Below are 8,238 nucleotides of genomic sequence, written 5' to 3' on the forward strand. Positions count from 1 at the left end.
TTGGAAAAATGTGTCAAACTATGGGATGACAGAAGGCAGATGAGGCAAGGTCCTTTACAGGATGGAGAGTTAGATCTCATACATTTGTAAGTGGATTGTGGTGGTACATGCATGTGATCTGAGCATATAGGAGGCTGACACAGAACATAGTCAAGTTTGAAGTCAGTCCATGCTACATAGCAAGATCTTATCTCAAAAATAGTGGGGGGAAAAGTCACCACAACAAATTTTGTAATAGTGGAGGGGGAGTATGTTTTCTACTTTACGAAGCCTTTATTTGTTAAGAAAGAGCAGCGTTTGTTATGGTTTTACAGTAGCTGGAAGTGCCTTTGGCCTTTTGATGACAGAAAGGCACCCAGTTTGCTTCCTGTATTTTCCTTGAAAATTGAAAGGAAAATATTTTCATGTGTTCCACAATTATCATCTAAAAGTGCCATGACTTTTCTCAGTCTATGCTAATAAATTCTTGATACTTTCCAGATAAACTGTTCAGTGTTTCACTTAACCGTGAAGTAACTGTGGGTCGCATTATTCACAGCTTCTCTTCTAACTAGATATTCACAAAATTGCCTAACCACCCTAGACAATGAGAGACAAACACACAAAGGTTCACTGCACCTGTTGCCCCTCCTATAGGGCAGCAAACTGGGTTATCATCAAGGCTTTTCCACCAAAGAGACAGAAACTCTGGCTAGGAACAAAGTAGCCCACAGTATAACAAATGACAAACAAAAGAAATGTCAGAATTTGGTAATCTTACCATTCTGCCTTTAAAGGTTAGAAGAAAAGCAGATATAAATTGATCACAAAATAAATAGATGTCAGGGAGTGATAAATAAGAGCAGAAACCAAGGGATTTTTTTTAACAAAGGCAAATGATAACAAATGCAAGCAGAGACTGAAGCTGTTGCTTCAAAAGTTATTAGAATTAACAAATCCCTAAAAGTGATCAATCCATAAAAATAAAAGACATGAAAACTACTAAGCTTGGAAAGAAGACACAGGGGAAGAAGATGGTATGACAGTAGAAGAGATGATGGGACAATACCCAGAAAACATATGCTGATCAAATACTGGCCAAGTAGACAAATTTCCTGAAACATAAGTATGTGTGTGTATCACCAACACTGATATAAAACAAAATATAATAGTTCAACATCTACACTTATTAAAGAAATTGAATCATGTTTAAAATATTCTCATGAACAAGCGTGAGGACCAGCTAGCTAGCTTCACTTGTGAATTCCTTGAGCATTTTAAATGAGAACATCGACATTCACAAACAAATATAAAATTAGAATAATTAGTGTACAAACCCTTTACAAAGATATGTTTGAGGAAAAGTAATTAAAGATACATCTCTTATGAAACTAGAGGGAATATGAACAAAATATTAATAAATTATGCTCAAAATCATATGTGCATGTGTTACATGACATATGCAATATATCTAACATTATATCCACACACATATGTATAGCATTTGTAACAAGATCTAAATACATTTATTTGATAAATGTATGGCTGGTTATTATAAGCCAATAATCATTATTTACAACATTGAAAGAATAAAAGAAAAAATATGTGATCTTTTCAATGAATAGAGAAGATATTTGAGAAAGCTCAACATATATTATTTGTAATAAATTCTCAATAACAAAGGGAATAAATTAGATTTTTTTCCACTGTTACAACTCAGGTTTACAAACTCTACATCTGAAAATTTCTCTCTCTCTCTCTCTCTCTCTCTCTCTCTCTCTCTCTCTCTCTCTCTCTTTCTCTCCCTCTGTGTGTGTGTATGTGTCTCCCTCTCTCTTTGTATATACATATGGAACAGAAAATGATCCTATGAAAAATTAACTCAAATTTATTAAAAATTTAACAAATGCTCTGCATTAAAGCTCCCAGAATGAAAGAATGAAACAGGAAAACAATTGTGGTAGTTTGAATGTAATTGGCCCCCATAAGCCATAAGCCATAGGGAATTAGGTGTAGCTTTGTTAGAGGAAGTGTGTCACTGTGGGGGTGGGCTTTAAGGTCTTATATAAGCTCAAGCCCATTCACTTCCTGTTGCTTGCTAATCAAGATGTAGGACTCTCAGCTCCTTCTCCAGTACTATATCTACCTACACACTGCCACGTTCCACCATGATGATAATGGACAAAACCTCTAAAAATGTAAGCCACTCTAATTAACTGTTTTCCTTTATAAGAGTTGCCATGGCCATGGTGTCCCTTCACAGCAATAGAAACCCCAACAAAGACAGAAGTTGGTACCAGAGACTGGGGTATTGCTGTGATACACCTGATCATGATTTTGTTTAAAGGAATATTGACCTTGGGACTGTGGACTAGAAAAGCAGTTGAATGCTTTAAGTGCTGCTTAATGGGCCCTCTTGGTAGGAACATGGAAGACAATAGTGCTGAGTATAATTTAATGAGCTGTGAGGGCATGACTCAAAAGGTTTCAGTGAAGAAGAATTTTAGTATGTTGCCTAGACATCATTCTTGTAATATTTTGGTGAAAAAAGTGGCTGCTTTTTGCCCTGTCTGAAAAGTCTGCCTGAGGCTAAATTGAAGAGTTTCAGATTAATTCCATTGGCAAAGGAAATCTCAAACCAGCCTAGTATAGACTCTGTCCTGTGGTTATCAGTGTTAACTCTAATGAAGATTTAAAATGAAAAGGAGCAAGCTGAGAAAGTGAAAATGTACAATTTGAGGAGAAAAGAAGCACCAGGAATTGGAATGGAGCTAAGTCCTATACTCAAGAAGAAAAACAAATTAAGAAGTGGAATAAAGTGAATAGTGAACTCAGGGCTAAATCCCACCCAGCTAAGTTTCTAACTTGTGAAAAGGAATTAAAGAAAATCTTAGAGACAGATGTGGTGGTGAACCCCTTTAATTGCAGTACTTGAAAGGCATAGGCTGTTGGATCTCTGAGGTTGAGGCCAGCCTAGCCAACAGAGCAAGTTCCAGACCAGCCAAGCATAGGCAGTGAAAGAAATCATGGAAAAGAGAAAGCTGGTAAAATGTAATTGAACAAGGGGACCGTGTTCCAGCCCCAGCAAGCAGCAGAACTTAGCAGCTTTGATCATGTGGTTCCAGCTTTAGAGTCAAGGAGAAACTACGGGAAGCTGCTGAGGCCAGGCATATGTCACGGTGTCCCTGAAAGGAGGTATAAGAAGCCATTTCATGAAGCTGTAAAGGTGAAGCCTGGATTGCTCTGGAGACTCCAAGATGTTGGAGATGCCAGAGTCTTTGGATCCCTGCTGAAGAGAGCTGCGAGCAGGGAGTGAAAACAGCCCAAGAGAGAAAAGTGTGTTACAGAAAACAAAGCTGAAAGGAGTTGGAGTTCTGAAGAACATTTTGACATCAGATATGGAGATTCAAATTTTGGAGATTGCCTGGCTAGTTTTCAGTCTTACTTTGGTCCAATATTTCTTCACTAGGCCCCCTTCCTTATGTTTTGGAATGGTAATGTATATCCAGTGCCACTATATGTTGGAAGTATGTGATCTGCTTATTTATTTTGATTTTACAGGGGATTACAATGAAGAGATTGGATGAATCTCAGAAGAGACTTTGAACTTTACACTTTTATATAAGTTTGAGGATGTTATGGGAACTTTTGAAGTATGACTGAATGTATATTTGCATTATGATATGGCTATAAGCCTTTAGGGGCCAGGAAGTAGAATATGATAGTCTGAAAGAAAATGGCCCTCAATTAGAGTGGCACTATTAGGAGGTGTGGCATTTTTGGAGTAGGTGGGGCCTTGTTGGAGGAAGTGTGTCACTGTGGGGGTGGGCTTTGAGGTCTCCTTTGTTCAAGCTGTACCCAGTATCACAGTTAACTTTCTCTTACCTGAGGCTCAAGATTTAGAACTCTCAGTTCCTTCTCCAGCACCATTCCTATCTGCATGACACAATATTTCCTGTAATGATGAAAATGGACTAAACCTATGTAACTGTGAGCCACCCAAATAAAATGTTTTACTCTACAGAAGTACCTGTGGTCATGGTGTCTCTTCACAGCAATTGAAACAGTAACAAAGACAGAGTCCTAAAGCCTTTTTTGCTAGGTAAATGTATGCTGGGGAAAATGAAAGAATCAGACTTCCATGGTGTACTAGACACTGGATATAAATTAATATTGATTCAAAGAGATGCCAAACATTATTGTGCACTTCCAGCTAAAGTAAGGGCTAGTGGAGATTAGGTGAAAAAATAACCAAAGGATGAGTTTGGGAATTTATTATGTTGTGGTTATTTCCTCAGTTCCAGAATATATGGTTGAGATAGATATGCTTAGAGTTGGCAGAATCTCTGTATATTTTTTGACCTCTGCATGCAAACTATTATGATTTAAAAGGTCAAATGAGATGCATAAGAGATACCTCTGCCAGGATATTTGTTTAAGCCAAACCAATATTGTATTCCTGGAAGGATTAGGGAGATTAGTTCCACAAATAAGAACCTTAAAGATGCATATATTAAGGTTCCACAAAAATCTCTTTTTAGCTATCATAATTAGTATGTGCAGAAGAAGTACAGGTCATAGATAATGACAGTTAATTATTACAAACCTAAACAAATAGTGACTCTACTTGTAGCTACTGCATAAGATATGGTACCCTTACTTGAAAACAAATTAGCACTCTCCTGGTACCTTGTTTGCAGTTATTATTCTCCTAAATTTTCCCCATACCTGTCCATAAGAAAAACCAATAGCAATTTTCTCTCATCTTGCAAGGCCAGGAGTACACATTTATTGTCCTTCCTCATTGCTAGGCTAATTTTCTATCTCTGTTTCATATCTTAGATCACATGGATTTTAATCACTGGTATTTTCCACAAGGTATCACACTGGCCTATTATACTGCTGATATTATGCAGGTTTAGTCAAGGGAACAGGAGTGAGAAGCCATTCTGTACTTGTTGATAAAGCAAATGTACATCAAAGGATGATAAGCAACTACAATCAAAATCCCCAACCAGTAAAATTTCTGAAAGTCTAGTTGTAAGTGCTGTGCAGACATAGCCTTTCTAAGATTAAGGACTAATGTTTGCATCTGGCCACTCCTGCAACCATAAAAGAAGCATGGTGCTTAGTGGGCCTATTTGAATTTTGGAAGCACTATATTCCTCATTTGGATGTGACTCTCCAGCCTCCACACCACACTGTGTGGAGAGTTGCTAGTTTTCAGTGGGACTCAGAACAGAAGGCTCTTCAACATGTTCAGGCTTCTGTACAGAACACTTTGTCACCTAGGCATATGATCCAACAGAACCAAGGACACTTGATGTGTCTGTCAATAGTGACTTCAGCAGGCCCCAAAAGAAGAATCACAGTGGAGGCTCTTGAAATTTTAGAGCAAGGCCATGTCACCATCTGTAGTTAATTATTCTTCCTTTGAGAGACAGCTAACAACCAGTTATTCAGCCTCAGTTATTTAGCCTTTAGTGGAAAACAAATGCTTGATGGTGGGCAACAAAGTTATATTCAACCTGCAATACCCATCTTGAGCTGTCCTCTATCCCGCTGAGCAATAAAGTTGGATGTGCAAAGCAACAACTCATCACCAAATAGAAGGGATACATAAGGGATGGGCTCAAGTCAGTCCTGTAGTCGTGGGTAAGAAATAGAAAGAAGTTGCTTAAATGTTTCTATTTTTTTACTCCTATTATAATTTCTGGTCACTGAAGCATGTACTTATGGTCTCATAGGATGTTTCCTGTTTTCAACTGACTGAGGAAGAAAAGACTATGGTCTGGCTTTCTCTAAAGCATGCACTATGGCCTCATGGGATATACCCTGTTTTCAATTGACTGAGGAAGAGAAGACTAGAGTCTGACTTACAAACAGTTCTGTAAACTCTCCAGGTACTATCCAGAAGTGGACAGATAAGCATTACAGTCCACTGCACAACCCAGAAACAGTGACAGAAGAGAATCTTCACTCTAGGAACTGAAAACAGTTGTGTATTTTTCATGGAAAGAAAAATGACCGTATGCATGATTATATACTGATCCATGAGCTGTTTGTAATCATTTGGTTAAATGATAATGGACTTGGAATAAAAAGGACTGTAAACTGGTGAAAAAGACATTTGGTGGAAGAGTATGTGTATAGCTCTCTCCAAATGACCAAAGAATATGAAAATATTTGTGTCTCATGTACAATCTCACCAAAGTTTTCTTCAGAAGATGATGACTTCTAGTATCAAGTATATAGAATGTTTTTTTTTCTCATTGCTAGTAGTCATCCTCTTTCCTTGGCCATCTTTGTCATTACCCAACAGACCTATGGACAAAGTGGCTATGGTGGCAGAGATGGAGGTCAACAACATGGACTTACATTCATCAAGTTGAGATGGCTATGACTACTTCTGAGTGCTAAATCTGCCAACAGTAGAGTCCAACAGTGAGTCTGTGATCTGTCACCATTTCCCAAGGTGACCATGAAGTAATCTGGAGGCAAAGTGACTACTTTGGAAGACTTCTATTATCAAAGGTCAGTACATAGTCCTTACTGGATTAGATACTTATTCTAATGTGCATTTGCCTTTACTGCATATTATGTTACTATCAAAACTACCATACATGATTTGTGTAATTCCTAATCCACCATTGTGGTTTTTCCTCTAAGTATTGATTTTAACCAAGGAACTTACTTCATAACAAAAGAAGTATAACAGTTGAATCATTCATGCTCATGGAATTCACTGGTCTTACCTTGTTCTCTGCTAATCTGAAGCTTCTGCCTTGACAGAATTCTAGAGTAAAATTTTAAAGACATAGTCACAGTATTAATAAGTTAGTAATTGCCTTGTGTGGCCTTGGTTATACTCCTTTGGAAGGCTTCATATGTTCTGAATCAGCACCCAAAATATGGTAGTATTTCTGTCAAATAATCCAGGGTCTAGAACTCAAGGGGTAAAAATTAGAATGGTTCCACTCATCATCACCCTTAGTGGTCCACAAGAAAAGGTCTTGGTTCCTGTCCCCATGACCTTAAGTTAGCCTAGAAGTTTGTGTTCCAGTGGAGGGTTGTTTCTACCTTGAGACACAATGAGCATTCCATTGAGTTTGATGTTAAAGCTTCTCCGTGGCTATTTCAGGCTTCGGATGGCATGGAGTCAACAGATTAAGAAAGGAGTTACAGTATTAGCAGTTGTTGATCTGGACTACCAGGGAGAAATTTGATTGCCTTTCCAGCGGGGAGGTAAGGCAGAGTATGTCTGGATCACAGAGATCACTTTGGGCATCTCTTACTGTTGCAATGCCTTGTGATTAAGGTCAGTGAGAAACCACAACAACCCAATCCAGGCAGGATGATAGATGACCTAGACATGTTGGGAATGAATATGTGGGTTACTTCTCCAGATACAGAACCTAGAATTACTGAGGTGCTTGCTGAGAGTGGAGAGAGCATAGAAAAGGTAATGTTAAAAGGTGGCTATAAATACTAGCTACACAGATGAAGATTAAATTTGCCCTGAGTATTTCTCTTCTATTTTTAAGAGTATGTGTTTCTCTAAAGGAGATCTCCTGCATGGACTGGGGACAGGTGAGCACAAGAACTTGAGGGATCAGTTAAGGGATGAGTAGAGGGGGACAGTGCTGAGAGAAATGACTGGAAAGTGGGGCTTTACAGAGTCAAGTTAAAGCCTGATGCAAGGGAAACTCACAGGAGTCTACAAGAGTGGCCCCAGCCAAGACTCTTGGCAGCAGTGGACACATAGCCTGAATTGGCTACTCTCTGTGATGGGATTCGTGACTATCCTGGTTGTTATAGGTTGTTCAATGAATGATGGAGGCAGATTCAGAGACCCAACCAAGGCCAAACATAGGGCTGAGCTCCAGGAATCCTGCTGAGGAGAGGGAAGAGAAATTGTAGGAAACAGGGTCAGGAACATTGCAGGAAAACCCACAGAAACCACTAGCCTGACTCATGGAAACTCACAGTCTCAACCAACAACAAGGGAGCCTGAGCAGGACCAACCTAGGCTCTCTGCATATATGTGACAGTTATGTAGCGTGGTCTATATATGAGACTCCCAGCAATGGGAGGAGGGGCTATCCCAAGTGCTTTGATTGGATCTTGGGAACCTATTCCTCATGTTGGATTGTCCTGCCCAGCCTGAATACAGGGGAGGTGCTGATATGGCGGCTTGATATGCCTTGCTTTGCTGAAGCCCATTGGAGGCCTGCCTCCTTCTGAGCAATTACCGAGGAG

Source organism: Peromyscus californicus, unplaced genomic scaffold, assembly GCF_007827085.1.
Source record: "Peromyscus californicus insignis strain IS unplaced genomic scaffold, ASM782708v3 Scaffold_19__1_contigs__length_69161282, whole genome shotgun sequence".
In the NCBI taxonomy this organism is placed as follows: Eukaryota; Metazoa; Chordata; class Mammalia; order Rodentia; family Cricetidae; genus Peromyscus; species Peromyscus californicus.